We start from the raw sequence: 10,198 nt of genomic DNA, 5'->3' as shown, positions 1-10,198 counted from the left end.
AGTTGTGTGTTAGGTTTTCTGCATGGCTCTCTCTCTTATCCTTCTTCCTCCAGTAATGACCCATCTCTTTTGATTTATGTTGGTTAGGACCCCCATAGTGCAGGCAGTGCGCCGAAGAGCCTGTTACCCAAGAGGCCAATGAAGGGGAGGTGGCACAGCGAGGCGAGGGACTCGGGAAACGGGACGACTACATGCGGCAGCTGCCTTCGCAGGGAGCGAGAGGCAGACACGGCCACCATGGCGCGTGCGGCGTCCACGAGCGGGAGGGGGCTGAGCGAGTGGCTGTGCACCGGCTGGCACATGACTGCACATGCAACGGCTCACACACAACGGTGGCTGGCTGGCTAGCTAGCCAGCACGCACGGGCGCGCAGCGACTGGCTAGCTAGCACGCCCGCCGGAACCAGAACAGGAGATGCTGGACGATGGCGATCGGTAGTACAAGCCGTAGCCCCGCGCTCCCGCGCCGCCATGCCCCAAGCGCCGCAGCCCCGTGCTCCCTCCTCGAGTGCCGCAGCCCCATGCCGCCGTGCCGAGCGGTCGTGCGTAAGCACTTGGTTGCAGGTGTGCGTGAGACCCTTGGCACTGGTCATGGTGGCGCTTGCATCAGGCTAGAGAAGGAGCGATGGCGGCGCACTGCAGCGTGGCCAACTCCAACCTGAGCAGCACCAGAGTGGCGGCGGCCATGGTTACCATCTCCGGACCGCATACCCCAGAGCTCCTCGTGTGCCACAAAGCTCCGCCAGCACGGCAAAGGCGCTGCTCCAGAGCTTCCCTGGTGACCAGTATGGCGGAGGCCCTGCGGGATGGGTTGCGGCTGCGAACGCGGGGACGCTATGCGATGGTGAAGATCTAGGCAGGGACCCAGACTCAGGTCGTGTGGTGGCTATTTTGTGGGATCGGAGCGGCCATAGCGGGCTACGAGATCGTTCGTTTCTCACTACTGGAATTTTCGTATACGCCGGGTGTCGGCGTCTTCGCCGAGAGCCAAAACACGGGCACTCGGCAAAGTAAGTAACGTCGAGAGACGCACTCGGCAAAAGGAATAGATCGGCAAACACATGATAATGCCGACAACATTGCTCGGCAAACAGGCTATATTTGGCAAAGGCACTATTTACCGAGGGCCATCTGGTCACACACGGTAAAGTTTTGCCACATGGCACATTCGGTGGCAACTAGGCACGGTCACGGTTGCAACTCTTTGCCGAGAGTGGCTCTCGGCAAAGATTTAGTCCCACCTCGCCTACCGACTAGCAAAAAGACATGTTTAAATAGTTCAATAGTCCAACGGCATTAAGCTTCGTTCTTCATTAGTAAACTTGAGTTCAGTTGTACCCTAACATTAAGAATTTTAGGGAACTCTGAATATCTATCCGATTATTGGCAAGATGAGATACATCTGTTTTCTTTTTCAGGTATTTTTCGTTTCCAACTATTAGTGCATACTAGAAGCATACTGCATTCAACTCTGAATAACTGCAGCAAGTGTGGATGATGAGTTCAGTGACACTAAAACCCTGACATTTAGCACTTTCAGTCAATAGCTGCAATCTCACAAGAAGTAGAGTATGAAATAGATAGCCAAGAATATGTGTAATATTGTATAGTACAGGCATAGAGTTTCATTGGTAATGGGTTTCAGTGACACAGAGCAGCAAAGAATAAACTTGAGGTCAGTTGTACCCTAACTTCAGTTTCAATTTCAGTGACAAATTCAGCAAGTAGGGAACTCTGGATATGTGATACAGAGAAGCAAGATCAGGTATCTGTTTTCCTTGTTTTCGTTCAGGTATTGTTTGTTTCCACAAATATATTGTTAGCAATGTGCTGCCCTACAAACATTACTAGTACAAACATTAGTCTCTGCTGAGTTTAAACTCTAAATAACTGCAGCAAATGCAAATGATGAGTTAAGTGACTAGGACAGGCAGTAGAGAATCAGCTTCACTGACACAAGCCTTACATTTAGCATTTTCAATCTGTCTGAATGTTCAGACTTTTAGTACAGACTTGAAAGAGGCGCATACTTGTCTTGACGTTAGGGCGAACCCTCGAACTAGAAGAAGAAGCAAGATTTGATTTGGAACCCCGGTTTCATACCTTTAGGAAATTCGGTGAAACCAGATGCAAAATACTCGAACAAGAAGCGAGGTTCGAAGCCAGATGCAGAGAAAAAAGAGGGGGAAACAAACTCGAAGAGATTTGTTCAAGAAGAAGCAGATGCTTACTCATGACTCCGCAATGGTAGCAGGGTCCCTCCTTCACCATGACTCCGCAATTGTCACTGCCGACCCATTTTCGCCCAGGCGGCCGGTCTGCCATGATTTTTCAAGCATAATTCAAACAAAATACAAACATTTCATATAGTTTCACAACAAAAAAAATATATCATAGTTCACAAGCTAAATAAATATATCATAGTTTACTTGCCAAATAAAAAGTTAACTACCTTAAATACATTTTAAACAATATACATCTATTGGTTGCCAACGTGAGCCCACATATGCTCAACCAAATCATTTTGAAGTTGAATGTGAGTTTCCCAATCACGTATTTGATGATGAAATTGGGTGAACCGTGCAAACATTGCCGCTCCTCCATGCTTAGGCAAAACATTGTCACCTTGAAAATGAAACCCTTGGTCATAGATACATTCTGGGTGCTCATCCTCTACATTCATATTGTGCATGATCACACAAGCAATCATCATCCCCCACAATTTCTTGGTGCTCCAATTGGAGGATGGTTGTCTTTGTTACAGGAGATGCATCTAAGTGGGGCAGATCCAAGGAATGCACAACGCCATCGTCCAACCTCTGCACGGCGGCATGATGGGTAGGCATTGTAGCAGATAATTGTTGGACATCACGTACGGCAGATGGCTAACATGTTTAGCATTTTACAACATATATCACCTGGCCGGCAGGACCAGTGGGCGTGTAGATAATGGAACATTTTGTAAAAATGCAAGTAACATTTTTTATAATCGTGATCATTTATTGTTCACTAGTAAGAACATTTTTTAAATGTCATGATTTTTTTATAAATGAATACTTATTTTAATACATCATGAAGGATTTCATTAACTGTGGAAACACGCGTTCAAACTGCATGAACAAATGTTCAGATGCACACTGTACATTTTTACTAAAAAGTCTAAGTAGTTTTTGTTACATTACTAAAAGTGGTCATATTATAATAAAAAATGTTCATTATGCATATAAAAATGATCATCATGCTTTTAAAAAGTGTTCATCGTGTAATATAAAAATCTGTTGGTGCCCCAGGTGCTTCCCACATCATCGAATAAGCATGGACAATGTTGTTGGATAAAAGAATTTCGGTGTTGTATGAACCGATGAGGAAATTAGTTACAAAGCAGAAGATGACATCTTGATCAAGCAAGGCAAGTGTAACTGCTGGTGCCTAACATGGTGCTTCTAGGGCAAGGAAAAACAAGCATAATGGCTGATTAGCAACACCTGCGGTGCAACGTCCTACTCGCGTAAACCTAACAAAGACAATTCCTCAAGCTCAAATGCTGAATTTTTTTGACTTAGAAGGCTAAGAGCGGTTTGAACGAGAAGCTAAAGAAGAAGATAAGTAAATAAGTCAAAGTAAAGAGCGTTCATGATGTGAATGGTACTAGTAGTAACAAAGATGTTGAAAATGAAGATGATCACCCATCAACTTATATTGTTATTGACCTTAATGTAATGATTTTAATAAATATCATGTCGATAATCCTTTCTAGAGTAGTCGAGTTTAGGCTTCAAATGGCGACAAACACGTATGGTATGCATCACTATTATGTGTTTACTAAGAAATGTATTTTCGCGTCTCAATTTAAGCTCAGATTAATCTTTTTGAATGGCTCTAGGTCAAGCAATGAAGGTGGGTTTTTCGATAGGGTTTCATCTGGTCAAAGAAATATGTTAGGAAGGAACAAGTGCTGACATGGGCCAGCAGCCATTATAAAGGTCCGCTACTCAAGCAGATCCATCGGGGATCTATCAGAAGAAACCTGGCTACTCATCAGTTTCTCCCATCGTATCATGCCATCCCATCTTTCATGAACATTTTTGAAAAACTATGGGAATTTTTTTACATTTCATTAAAACTTCTATAAATTGTCCTGAATAATTTTAAAATTATGAAATTTATTGTTAAATGGTAAGTATGTCTTTTAAAATGTCATGAAGCTTGTATAAATACACGAATTTATTTGTTATCAACATTTGATGAACTTTTTTAAAATGTAAGGAACACTTTTAAAATCGTTGCCATTTATTTTTTAATAGGTTGAGTCCGACTAGGATTATATGCACTTGGCCATGAGTCTTTGGTATCACGTGAGAAAAGGAGAAAATAAAAAGAGGAAAAAGAAAGGCACGACACGTGCCTTTGGCAAAAGTTTTTGTGTGCGCGTGTTCGTCTACTTTGATGTGATCGATCTTGTGGGCGAGTTCCAACAGCCGTTTACTGTGTCGAAATAAATTCAGTAATTCTAGGGTTGTATGTACGTATGTTAAGTTCCAGTATCTTTAATTGGCCTTTTATCACTCATATTTTGGCGTGGTCTGCATCTTTGAAGTAAAGCAATATTTTGAGTTATCCATGGTTACAATTCTGGTCATGATGGGGGCGCATGATTATTTATGATAAGCTGCTATAACTTTGATTTGGCGCCTAGCGCATTGCGTGCTAGGACAATTTTTAATTCTGTGCAGGGTTCTCTTTGTAAAAAAAACAGTTTCTATAACTACAATATTTTGATGATTTTAGGTAACATTTATTTCCTTTTGGTTATGGCTTTTGAAGGTTATTGTATGGTGACGTGCTCAGCGCTGATTGGTGGATAACATCGGAGTCCTCTGAGGTGAAATATCTTTTTCCTAATCCATCATTCGGTGTGTCTGTTTGTACTTGCTGAGGTGCTGTGAAATGGAGTGCAGCAAGGATGCGGCCCTTGTTGCAAAGGAGGCTGTGGAGAGGAAGTTTGAAACTATGACTACCATCTTCAAACATTCTACTTCCAGGGCAAGGAAAAGGAACCAGAATGTAGGATTAGAAACATCCACAGTGCACCATAACGTCCATATGCCGTTCCAAGCAAACGAGGCACCAATGCCGCAAACTGATAATGTTCATGCAGTACAAACTGAGAATCAAGATGGAAGCAGTGCTAGAAATTTTCAGTGGAGTCCACTATGTGTGGCAGGTGAAATTATTCTGGCTTGTAGCAACACTGGAGCCACAGAGTTTCAACATGTTAATGGTGGGTGCAATGGGAAACTGCAACCTCCTACCAACATCAGCCTAAGCAAGTCCTTTCGTAAGGATGAAATAAGAAAACTTTTGATTAAAAAAGCAAAGAGTGGTTTAACCGAGAAGCTGAGGAAGAATAGAAGTAACAAGAATGATTCGGGTACAAACACAGATGCTGAAAAAGAAGAGGATCACCCATCCACATATATTGTTCCTGATCCTCATTTTTCATGATTTTGATAACGATTGTACCAAGGAATCTTTTCAGAGTGGTCAAGTTTGGGCTTCGTATGGTGACAAAGATGGCATGCCTCACTCTTATGTGCTCATTAAGAAACGTCTGTCCTTATCAGCATTTAAGGTCAGAATAAATTTTCTCCACGATGCAAGGATGAGCAATGAATTTGGGTCTTTCGATTGGGTTTCTTCTGATTTAAGAAAGACGCGTGGTGATTTCAGGATTGGCATGTATGAAACCTGCAGTGCATTGAACGCATTCTCTCACCAGATTACATGGGATAAAGGTCCTCGTGGGATAATCAGCATTTTATCCACGGAAAGGCGACATATGGGTCGTGTACCAAAACTGATCACCTGATTGGAGTGGAAATACTCCTGATAATGTGATGCAAGTCTATGATCTGGTTGAGGTTCTGGATGATTATGATGCTGAGCACGGCATTTCTGTCGCCACATTGATCAAGGTTGTTGGATTCAGAACGGTTTTTCGACGCTGCCCGGATGGGTATGCCATCAAGAGGATTATGAAAGAAGAGATGCTTCGGTTTTCACACCATGTTCCTTTTTACAGGATGACAGAGGAAGAAGCTCCAGATGTGCCCATGGGTTGCTATGAGATAGACCCAGCTGCTCTTTCGAAAGAGCTCCTTGAGGAGATCACAGAGGCAGTGGAGGAGGGTAACGAGATACCAGGGGAAGAAGCTATTTAGTGCCGACAAAGATGGTTGTGAGCTACCCCGAGCTGCCACCTCCGATCAACTTCAGAGGAAAACTGAAACAGTGGAGAAAGGCAATGCTGATGAAAACATTGATTGATGCTAATCATTAGATGCCTTCTATGTTTCTTGATACCTGCCATCTGTACTGAATATTTGTTGGCATGTTGTAACTTGTATGTTTTCCTAACTTTTATTTCTCTTAAACATGAATGTTGTTGTAATTGAACTAGTACATATGGGGCTAGCCATTCTGTGTTGTAATTGGGTAGCTTGGACATGAATTTGCTGTGATGACTATGCCTTTTTAGTAACTAGCTCTACTTGTTATCAGTGGAGAACCAAAGTTAAGTTTGTGCGAGCTTCTCTGTGAATGATATTCTACCATGCATGGGACATCCTGTACATTTATCCACCATCTTTTGTTACTTTGATATTCATGCCACGCTTTCTAGGTTGTGACAAAAATTGTTTTGTTTCTTAGTGTTACATATTTCATTGTGGTATTTTTTCTTCCCTTGATTTTAGCTCTTTATGGACTCTATTTGGAGTTTGTATTAAAATAAATCTGCTTGTTGCTTCCATTTTTTTATTTGTGATGTTTTTAAAGAGAGTTGAATTATTTATCCACCTAATTAATTAGGATTTTATAAGTTTATTTTGAATTTAGCAATTTAAGGGTTTTGTATCGACTTTAAACAAGGCGTCGTATCTTATGAATCCGGCATCTTCGTGCACCACTATATCCTCTCGTTCCCAGTCATCCGATTTAAATCCTACGTGTCTGCTCAGTCGTAGGAATTTTTGCACTAAGCCGCCCGCCTCCGGTCCTGTATGTCCGTAAGTTAATCGTGCAGATTTGCAAGGGCACCCCTCAACAGACCAGACGTGCGAAACCCACGTTCCCGATCACCATGGCGGCGGCCTGTGACTAGAGACGAAGAACTCTTGTACGCCCTAAACTTTTCCAGAAGACTGGATCCTGGCTGCAGGCGTACACGCAAAAGTTAATAAACCATCCCAAATCCATCTCTTCTGCCCCTTGCCTTGCGGTGCCCTGTTCCTGCTGAAAGCAGATCGCTTTGCTTCAGGTCTTCAGGAGCATTATATTGGAAAAAACAATGCTCTGTATGGGAAAACAATGATCCAGTACTTATTATTGAGAAAAACAATGAACCAAATCACTTTTAAAACTTAATTCTCGTTAACTTGATGCAAACATAGGTTTCTGTGGTGGATATGTTGTGATTGAACTTAATGGGATGCACGTGATGTAGCTCATATTTACTGTTCGAGATTATGCTAGTTTGGTAGTGAAAATTTATCCTGAATGAAACTCTTCTTGTTGACATCCATTCAAGTGCTGCCAAATTTTATAGTAAAGTTGGGAATCGCTATTCTAGATTTTACCTGCACATACATCTACATTGTCGAGGGTCTGTAACTTTGTACACCGATTGTCATTTGGATGACAGTGCCCAGGTCTGTCAGTTAGCGTTGGGGCTAAATCCATATTGGGTTGGATTTCTCTCAAAATGTGTGTTGGTTTTCTGGTTAGTTCTAAAGGCTTATCATGTACCTGTTGGTGGAGGTGCAACAATGGGATCTACAAATATGTGGCAGATGCACATGAACGAGGAAGGATTTAATACACCCATAAAGAAAGCAAGTGTTCCTCTCTATGCAAGTCAATTGTTGTCACCGAACAACAAGCGTATTCATTTTACTTATTTGTACATGAAAGTGCTTATTAATTCATCCTTTATGTTGCAGTGCTCGTCCTTTATACCTGAATGTGAAGATGATTTGAAGCCTAAAGTGGAGATAACATTTGAAGGATTGAAGGTCGTGGAGGAGTTCTACAAATCTTATGCACATCAATCCGGTTTTGGAGTTCGTATTGGGCAACAAAAGAAGTTAGAAAATGAGGTAGTTCGCACTAAACGATACATGTGTAATAGACAAGGATTCAAGTCTGAAAATGGTAACAAGATTAATGATCCATCAAAGAAGAGGCGTAAGAACACAGACACAAGGTGCGGTTGTGATGCACACGTCTTTGTGAAGTTATGTGCTAATGATACCTACAAGATAGAATCATGGGTCGAGCACCATAGCCATGGTCTTGTGTCACCGGATAAGCGTCATTTGATCAGATCAAATCGCCGAGTTAGCGAGAGGGCAAAGAACACATTGTACACATGCAACAAAGCAAGCATAGGCACCTGCCAGGCATACTGGCTCCTACACATCAGCGAGGGTGGATTTGCGAATGCTGGATGCATGAAAAGGGACTTGCAAAACTACTACCGTGACCTCAGATTAAAAATTAGGAATGCAGATGCTCAAATGTTTGTGGCCCAGCTAGGTAGAAAGCAGGAAGTTAATTCAGCATTTTTCTATGATTTTGTTGTCAGTGCTGAAGGAAAGTTGATGTATGTGCTTTGGGCAGATGCCACAAGCAGGAAGAACTACAAACATTTCGGTAGTGTGGTGTCCTTTGATTCTACATATACTACTAATCAGTATGACATGATCTTTGCGCCATTTACAGGAGTTAATCATCATTTACAAAGTGTGTTCTTTGGTGTTGTGTTCTTACTAAATGAGAAGACCGAGTCATATGTCTGGTTGTTTGAGACCTTCCTGAAGGCAATGGGAGGTGTAGCGCCGACACTCATCATAACCGATGAAGCTACTAGCATTAAGAATGGAATTGATGAAGTTTTTCCAACCTCAGTACACAGGCTGTGCATGTGGCATATAATGGAAAAACTTCCTGAGAAGCTTGGACCTGTGATTAGAGAAGAATCTGAATTTTGGAAGAGGATGAATGCATGTGTATGGGGTTCAGAAACCGTGACCGAGTTTGAGTTAGAGTGGAATTCTATAATTTCAGAGTATGGGTTGGAGGATAATGAATGGTTGACTAAAAGGTTTAGCCTCAGAGAGTCATGGATACCAGCCTATTTTATGGACATACCACTGGCAGGCATTCTTCGAACTACTTCAAGGTCTGAAAGTGCAAATTCATTCTTTAACTGATTCATCCATCGCAGGCTCACTTTTGTTGAGTTCTGGCTTAGGTTTGAAACGCCTTTAGAATGTCAACGTCAAGAGGAGTTGATTGCCGGCAATTCAAGCATCCATAGGACCCCCCAACTAGTGACACCGTGGGCAATGGAGAAACAAGGTAGTCCAGTATTCACATATGAAGTGTTTAGGAAATTTCAGGAACAAGTTATTGCAGCAAGAGATCATTGTTGTGTTCAAGGAATTGCACAAGATGGGGGAATAAAAGTAGTGACCTTCGGGAGCCAGTAGGGTAAGGGAGGTCCGTTGTGACACGACAACCGTGATAGCTAACTGTTCATGCAAGTTATTTGAGTTACATGGAATCCCATGCCGCCATATTGTCCAGGTGATGCGAATTGAAAATCAAAAGGAGCTTCCAGCCTTCTATATTATGGAAAGATGGAAGAAACGGTGTAAAAGGTATGAAAGTTATAAAAATCAATGCTCTTCTCTTTTTTAAATCATATGATTGACATACAGAAAATTGCAGTGAGAGTGTTTACGATGAGCAAGGGAACCTTCTAGAAGAAAATCCCACCGATTCCTTGGATGCAGCCGCAAGGAAGAAGATTTCAACAGTACGCAACAAGTTGGAAGATCTAATTCAAAGAGCCAAGCAATCAGATGAAGGCATGGACTTTTTAGTATCAAGTGTTCTGAGCATTGAGGAGCCTCTGAACCAAATGGTTCCCAATGCAGTCAAGCACACTAGGCAAGAGGAATATGAGGCGTTTATTGGTTGCAACATTCCTACTCAAGTTGACATACACCCGCCAAATGATGGCCATTCGGTAGGGAGATGTAAAAGAATAAAAAGAGCAAAGGAAATGAATGGGGAAAAACAGAAGGAGAAGAAAAAAGAAGCCAAGGCCAAGGTCGCACGCTTGTGCAAGACAT

At 42.2% G+C, this 10,198-nt stretch overlaps 1 pseudogene; it reads left to right on the top strand.

Moving 5' to 3' along the window:
• Positions 1-4,946: 4,946 nt before the first annotated feature.
• Positions 4,947-6,220, top strand: LOC119349693 (annotated as a pseudogene).
• Positions 6,221-10,198: the final 3,978 nt, after the last annotated feature.

Source organism: Triticum dicoccoides, chromosome 1A, assembly GCF_002162155.2.
Source record: "Triticum dicoccoides isolate Atlit2015 ecotype Zavitan chromosome 1A, WEW_v2.0, whole genome shotgun sequence".
NCBI classification, from domain to species: Eukaryota; Viridiplantae; Streptophyta; class Magnoliopsida; order Poales; family Poaceae; genus Triticum; species Triticum dicoccoides.
Note: the sequence above shows the minus strand (reverse complement) of the source record. Positions and strands in the feature narration are given on the sequence as shown.